Source organism: Oryctolagus cuniculus, assembly GCF_964237555.1.
Source record: "Oryctolagus cuniculus chromosome 16 unlocalized genomic scaffold, mOryCun1.1 SUPER_16_unloc_1, whole genome shotgun sequence".
NCBI lineage: Eukaryota > Metazoa > Chordata > Mammalia > Lagomorpha > Leporidae > Oryctolagus > Oryctolagus cuniculus.
In genome coordinates, this window is record NW_027208201.1 from 3427217 (window position 1) to 3435526 (window position 8310).

Consider the following 8310-nt stretch of genomic DNA (forward strand, 5'->3'; position numbering starts at 1 on the left):
ACCGGGGGCAAATCCCAGGAGGAGTTTTATTTTGATCTTTAACTTTTGGACAATTTTTTTGCACAGGTCCTTGCTGCCCCCATTTGTAGCACCCTCATTTATCGGGCATAGCCCTCCTTGTTGATTCTTTTAATGACATACCAAGCAGAGTGGCAGGTCCTGAATATCTTGTTTTTAAATTGATCCATTTTGTTAATCACTCATCAAAGAGGCTGTCACAGAACACCTCAGCCACAATAGCCAATAGATCCATATCTGCATTGTACTTATGTTTTGTAGAATTTACAGTACTGTGGGCATTACTAGGCAGTTATCACACAGCACCAGAAAGGGATCCATACTGAGAATCAAACATCAACAGTAATCATTACGGGCATGTTTAAAGTTCAGCTTGACTGTGTGTTCCCCTGGGATGAAATAGCAGCAGCAGAGGCTTGCTCCAGCTCCCTCTTGAAGTGCCTAAAGACAAGGGTGGCTCATTGCCAAGATTTTAGGTGAGCAGTGCGTCCCATCCTGGATCTTGACCAGAGAGCCGAGACACAAAGCATGCCTACCTGTTTATCAAAAACATTCCTTTATCCTCCTCCCTGGGAACTGGCCAGGCTCCCAAGGAGCAGGAGAAGGTCATCTGGCAGACAAGTTACTTGTTTATCAGAGCCAAACCTAGATACAAGCCTCTCCATCCCAAAAATCTGTCCCTACATTTGGCCCTAGAGTTGCACCAAGGTATAGGAATAAGTAACATATCGTAAGAATACAATACAAATTTCTCATACAAGTATACATTCAGCAATCAAACACAATAATATTCAATGTGTTTTAAGGATAAATTGAAACATATCTGAGGGGGAATTAGCCTCTTATTATCTGTAATTGTTATATTTTTGCAGGTTTGTGGAATCTTAACTATTTGTGGCATATTTTGATTTACATTTTTTTGTGAAGCAAACCAAGCATAATCTGTCCAAGCATTCCTATCGATAATAGGGATAGAGTTAATACATAATACAAAAACAGAATGGGTAGTCTGGACACTTTGTCACCACAATTCCTCTTTTCACATAGTAATATTAACTTCACAACAGGTAACATTTACTTCAAATGAAATATTTAAATGCAGGGTGAGGGCTGTCCAGTGTACACTGATCTATATTTTTTACTCCCAGTGTTTCTTATCCACAACACCCTCTTCAGCTAACCAAGGACTAATTTTTTCAACAGCACTGATAAATCGCTCTACAGTTTGTTTCTTTAACCCTATTCTCTACATCTGCAATAAAGCTTTCACAGCCTTTGTCACAGCTTGCTTTGCTTCTTTAAATGCACATTTAAATCTTTTCCAAGCAAATCCCAATGTTGTTCATTCACAACTCCTTCTGCAAACCAAGGACTGACTATTCCTGTAGTATTAATGAACTGTTCTATGGCTCACCTTTTTAAACCCTTGCTCCTTGTGCCTTGAGTGAGGCTTTTAGCCCTTCTAAAACATTTCTTGCTTAGTGAGTGTTTGTCCCATAATTGTGTCGCTCTTCTTACCTTGTGGCCTGTGTCGTGGACGGGTCAGGACATGGTGGCCACTATGCAAGTCTTCACTTGCCTTCTTTGGGCCCGTATCACAGACGAATTGTCCATGGTGGCTGTTATGAGACAAGGCTGTGACCTAAATGAAATGGCCGGCTCTTCCAGCAACCTTCAGCTCAATTCCCATTCCTTGAGCCCCATGTTGGGTGCCACTTGCCTTGGCCCACAGGGTAATCAACTAGGACATGAGGAGGGCAGACCTGAATGGAGAGACAAACCAGACACAAGAAGGGAGACCAAGACAATATTCTGATCAAGGTCTCACTTTATTGGAGAAGGAGGTAGCTTATATAGTACAAGGCAAGGATTTTAACAGTCGAGGGTAAGCAGGGTCATCTTACAACATAGTTCAAAGGAATAATTTCACTGGAATCAGTATCAATTTGACAAAGGGAGTTACAGCAAGGTTTTACAGCTACCAGACATGCTTATCAAGGTACAAGAAAGAGAGCACTGAAGCTAGGTGGCCAAGCACTAACCATGTCAGTGAGCTATACAAATGGAATTTTCTAGTGAATCCTTATGGGAACACAGTTGAAGGTTAATCTAAACAAAGGCCTATACAGGGAAACAAGCACAGTGGCTCCCAACAGTATACCATGGCTGTTTCCACTGTCCTGGCCAAAACTATCACTGTGCTTCTGGCTTTCAAGGTCACTGCCCCAGGGAGAAGGATGAGACACTGGCTGCTATCAGGGGTACTTAACTCCATTATTCCCATCTGCTCCCTGATCCAACTGGCTCTCTGTTCTATCTGGGTTGGGTCTTCTCCTCCCTTTATTGACACAGATGCACACTCTGAGCATGGCCACACCATCCTGGTATGCAACAAGGGCTGAGTCACTGCTTTCTACTGTGTCCTGGGCTACCTGGGCTCCTTGGCCCTGCTGAGCTTCACTGTGGCTTTCCTAGCCAGGAACCTGCCTGACAGGTTCAATGAAGCCAAGTTCCTGATTTTCAGCATGCTGGTGTTCTGCAGTGTCCGGGTGACTTTCCTGCCTGTCTACCACAGCACCAAAGGGAAGGTCATAGTGGCCGTGCAGGTCTTCTCCATCTTGGCCTCTGGTGCAGGGTTCCTGGGCTGCATCTTTGCCCCCAAGTGCTACATTATTCTTTTCAGACCTGAGAAGAATGCTTTGAAAGGATTAAGGGATAGGATAGTTTCCAAGGAAACAGATGTTCTCAGTTGTAAGTCTTAAGTCAATCTCAGTTTTCAATGGTTAAAAACTAAGATTGAAAACTGATTTTGCACAACCACCAATCTGTTTATGTTTCTGTGGATTTCATGGTCCTGAGTGTTTTGTATAAATTAAATATTGGACTCTGTGGATTTAGGTGACCTTTCATTTTGCATGGTGTTTTCAAGGGGCATCCACACTATTGCCAGTATCTACATTTTTTATGACAAACTGATAATTCCTTGCTGTAATTTTTTGAGTTTTGTGTCTCCAATTAACTATAGACTGATTTGTGTGCTATTTGCAACTTTGGCTGTTTGGATACAAACACTGATTGGAAGAGATTTTTGCATATTTTCTAATTTTTGAGTGTACTCTCAGGTGTGGAATGTTTTGGTCATGAATTAATTTTGTGCTGAATTTGCTAAGGAGATGGCAACTGCCTTCCATACCATATGTGCTGTTGCTTTCTATCACATTTGAAGACTCCAAATTCCCTATGTTATCTACATCACTTGAAAAATTTCTCAATTTATTGTACCCATGTAGTGGATGTGAGGTGGAGGCTCCTTCTGGTGTAGAATGGTTTCTCCATACTTATTGTTGATTAGGATCCTTTGTAATGCCCTCTGGTCATATATTTAACTGTGCAGAAATATCCATCGTATCCTATTCTCATTGTGCATGAATTACTTGTATTTTGTTGTAACTTCTGCCTTTAAAATTTTTTTTATTGTTTGTAAGTTACTCGATGTGTTTATATTTCAAATTTTAGTTCAGGTATACAAGTTTCATGAATTTCATATATACAGATTAGGAATGTAGTGATACTTCCCACCTAATCCTCCCTCCTGTCAACAATCTTATGCTTCTTCCCCTCCCTCTCCTATTCCCATTCTTTATTTTTGCAAAGAACCCTTTTCTAGTTTACTTTATACCCATGAGATTAACCCTAAAATATGTAAAGTGTTCTATAATGGTAGGAAGAAACCAACAGTATTCATGGGATCTCCAATTGTCAATTTCACTCCAATACATTACTTTTTAGGCACTTGTTATGACAGATAGAACACATATAGTACATGTCTTTTCTGATACTGGCTTATTTCTCTAAGTATCTTGGTTTCCAGTTGTGTCAATGTTATTGCAAAAGACAGTATTCCTTTTTTTTATTGCTGATCAATATTCTTAGAGTATAAACCATAGTTTCTTTATCCAGTTATCAGTTGATGGGTATCTGGGTTGATTCCATACTTAGCTATTTTAAATTGAGCTTCAATGAACAAGGGGGTACAGATAACCCCTTTTCATGCTGATTTCATTTTGCTTGGGTAAATTCTTAGGAGTCAGTTGATGACTGGGTCATAGCGCAGATTTATTTTCTTTCTCAGACATTTCTATATTGTATTCCACAGTGCTGCATCATTTGACATTCCCACCAACTGTGGATTAGGGTACTTTTTTCCCAAGGGCTCTCCAGCAGAGCTTGTAAAGTGTATGCAATCAAGGTGAAAACTTAACATACTGCACCACTGCCCAGCTCTAGTTTCCATTATTCTCAAAGTGGTGAAGCACCAGATCATGCAGATTCCAACTACCTTTTGAGGGCCTTTTCCCTAACTGAGGTATCTTAAATTAAATGTCCCCATCATCTCCAGCAGAGTCATCAGTTCTTCATACAATTACTTCTTTCTCCCCAAACCCTCTAACAGTGTCTTCAGCAGCTATAGCCTGAGAAGCATTTGGGTGGGAGGTATCATAACTTTATGTGGTTGTCTCAGAACATAGCAACACTTCCTGAATCATACTCAATTGTGTATGAATAGCCATTAGCATGTGTGTCTTCTAATATCCAAGTCAATTGGTATCTGAGTCCTTGAGTTTCAAAACAATTTTGTTGTGTATGTATGTGTGTTTGTAAAGGCAAGATCACTGGAACTGAAATTCTATATTTTTGCATGCAAAAACTAAGTCCTGAGTTAATGTGCCAATAATATAACTGATTATAATTTCTATCATTCATACTTAGATCATATGTTTATGTATAATCTGAATAGTGTATTCTATGCTGACTTACTTTTCATGAGTTGTCTGTTTTATTATAGGCTTGTTTATTTCATTAAAAAGGAGACACATGGGCATTCATTTTTAAATTCAATGTGAAATTGGCCAGTTATCATTTATTGTTCAATAGTATCCTTATGCAAATGAATCTAAGTATTTATAAAGAGAAAAGAAAACCAACTACAAGCCCATTGCTCACAGGCAGCTCCTATATAAATAGTCTTTCAGACTTCCTGTACACATACATGTTTATTTCTTCACAGCCATCTGATATTCCCATGGAGATCCTTTCCATTATACTTGGATGTTTCAGTTGACCCAGTCTTGATTTGGAGCTGTCTGCTGCTCTTACGCCCATGTCTCCCTTCCTTTCAGTCAGGGTCAATACCGCCCTCAGGCACTAGAGGGTGCCTGAGGCAGAGCATGGATTTGACCTTGCCTGCAAGACTGCAGTAAATGCACCTGAAGGGGTAGGGGATGGTTGTTTTTTTTTTTTTTTTTTTTTTTTTTTTTTGCTTGTGCTTTGGTTTTTCAGTTTTTTTTTTAAACTTTTATTTAATGCATATAAATTTCCAAAGTACGACTTATGGATTACAATGGCTTCCCCCCCATACCGTCCCTCCCACCCACAACCCTCCCCTTTCCCACTCCCTCTCCCCTTCCATTCACATCAAGATTCATTTTTGATTATCTTAATATACAGAAGATCAGCTTAGTATACATTAAGTATGGATTTCAACAGTTTGCTCCCACACAGAAACATAAAGTGAAAAATAATAGATGATTTTTTTAAATGATGATGAAATCAGAGCAGACCTATTGTCATGTTTAATCCCAGTGAGAGTCAAGTTGGGAATTGATAATTTTTTTTTTACAGAGGATCAGTTTATTATGCATTAAGTAAGGATTTCAACAGTTTGCACCCCCATAGAAACACAAAGTGAAATATATTGTTTGAGTACTCGTTATAGCATTAAATCTCAATGTACAGCACATTAAGGATAGAGATCCTACATGAGGAGTAAGTGCACAGTGACTCCTGATGTTGACTTTACCAATTGACACTCCTGTCTATGGCATCAGTAATCTCCCTATGCTCCAGTCATGAGTTTCCAAGGCTATGGAAGCCCTCTGAGTTCTCCGACTCTTATCTTGTTTAGACAAGGTCATAGTCAAAGTGGAGGTTCTCTCCTCCCTTCAGAGAAGGGTACCTCCTTCTTTGATGACCTGTTCTTTCCACTGGGATCTTACTCGCAGAGATCTTTTGCCAGAGTGTCTTGGCTTTCCATGCCTGAAATACTCTCATGAGCTTTTCAGCCAGCTCCGAATGCCTTTAGGGCTGATTCTGAGGCCAGAGTGCTATTTAGGACATCTGCCATTCTATGAGTCTGCTGAGTATCTCACTTCCCATGTTGGATCACTCTCCCCTTTATTTACTCCATCAGTTAGCGTTAGCAGGTACTAGACTTGTCTATGTGCTCCCTTTGACTCCCAGTCCCTTCACCATGACCAACTGTGAACTGAAACTGATCACCTGGAACAGTGAGATGGCATTGGTACATGCCACCTCAATGGGATTGAATTGGAATCCCCTGGTATGCTTCCAACTCCACCACTTGGGGCAAGTCAGCCTGAGCATGTCCCAAATTATACATCTCTTCCCTCTCCCATTCCCACCACCATGTTCAACAGGGATCACATTTCAGTTAATTTTCAACACTTAAGAATAACTGCATCAATTACAGATCTAAACCAGTCATATTAAGTAGAACAGATAAAAAAAACTACTAAGAGGGATAATGTATTTAGTTGTTCATTAACAGTCAGGGCTATGCTGATCAAGCTACCATTTCCCATAGTGTCCACCTCACTCCAACAGGTTTCCCTCTTGGTGTTCAGTCAGTCGTCACCGATCAGGGAGAACATATGGTATTTGTCCCTTTGGGACTGGCTTATTTCACTCAGCATGATGTGTTCCAGATTCCTCCATTTTGTTGCAAATGACTGGATTTCGTTGTTTCTTACTGCGGTATAGTATTCTAAAGAGTACATATCCCATAATTTCTTTATCCAGTCTATCGTTGATGGGCATTTAGGTTGGTTCCAGGTCTTAGCTATTGTGAATTGAGCTGCAATAAACATTAGGGTGCAGACCTCTTTTTTGTTTGCCAATTTAAATTCCTTTGGGTAAATTCCAAGGAGTGGGATGGCTGGGTCGAACGGTAGGGTTATCTTCAGGTTTCTGAGGAATCTCCAGACTGACTTCCATATTGGCTTGACCAGTTTGATGGGGATGGTTTTAAGGGCTCCTTCTTGTGGAACCTCTCACGTCAGCTCCTCAAGAGCGACACCTGAAGTTTGCAGAGATCCACACATCTGCCATAATGAATGCCCCCAAATTGATCTTCAGCCAAAGTCTGGATCCTCAGCTCTGTGCACACAGTTTTCTCATCAGAAGACAGGCAGGAATCCTGTGGTGAGTGGGAGCCTCTGCCCAATTCTACTTCCTTGTGATTTTGGATTTCCTTTCTTCATTTAACAGAAATCAAGGTCTTTCAAAGAATATGATTTGGATTATTTCCCTAAATTTGCTAGATGAGAAAACCCCAGGAAGAAAGAAATGGATTGCAAACAGTTGAATGCTTTTGCAGACAAAACAACACACAAAGGCTAAGAGCCACCCTAAAAGGAAAAAATTTATGTGTATTTCACTATGAATCTGGGGCAAATTAATGTGGGAATCCCAGATAAATTCTGAGACATGAGATGAAAATGAAATCACTCAACATGGGATTATTCCATGACCAGGAGAAACTCTCATGGTTCTTAAGTGGAGGAAAAGATTGTGATAAGGACACAGGTAACTCACAAGTGAAAAATCATGCAAGAAGTGCCTTATAAAGCAATCTCATTAGACACATGAAGGAAAAATAGACATTTGTTGATGACAGCAGAATAGAAGAATATTAAATTTAAAATAACTGCTTGAGCCACTAAATCCCCAACTGTTAGATTTCCCAGTGTCAGAATCTCTTCTTACCACTGATGACCTGTTAGAAAGGATAAAGGATGGAATGACAGATCGTATCCACTTGCAAACTCTCAGCAAAAGCCTGTTTGGCAGAGATCATATACAGCTTTATAGAGAAGAGGAGGAGGAGGAGGAGATGAAGAGAACAGAGCAATCAGAGGAAAACTGGATGAATGAAAAGAAGAGAAGAGAAAGACTAAATACAGATCAGAAAATATATTTTTGCTTAGAATGGAATTTTCCACTTATCTCGCCCAGAAAGCAACATAGATAATAAAGAGATACTTGAAAACACAAGTTTACAATTTGTCATGTTGGAAACATATAAAATCCTGTGCCCAACAATTTTAAGATACCTCTTCTGGTCAGAACATACGAGGGTGTATAAGCTGTCAACATGAAATCGACTGTTCATCATGACTGAATACTCAGGACACTTGAAACACAAAGGGCACC

General features: G+C 40.0%; 1 pseudogene; it reads left to right on the forward strand.

Moving 5' to 3' along the window:
• Positions 1–375: 375 nt before the first annotated feature.
• On the forward strand, positions 376–8128 carry LOC138847795 (vomeronasal type-2 receptor 116-like; annotated as a pseudogene).
• Positions 8129–8310: the final 182 nt, after the last annotated feature.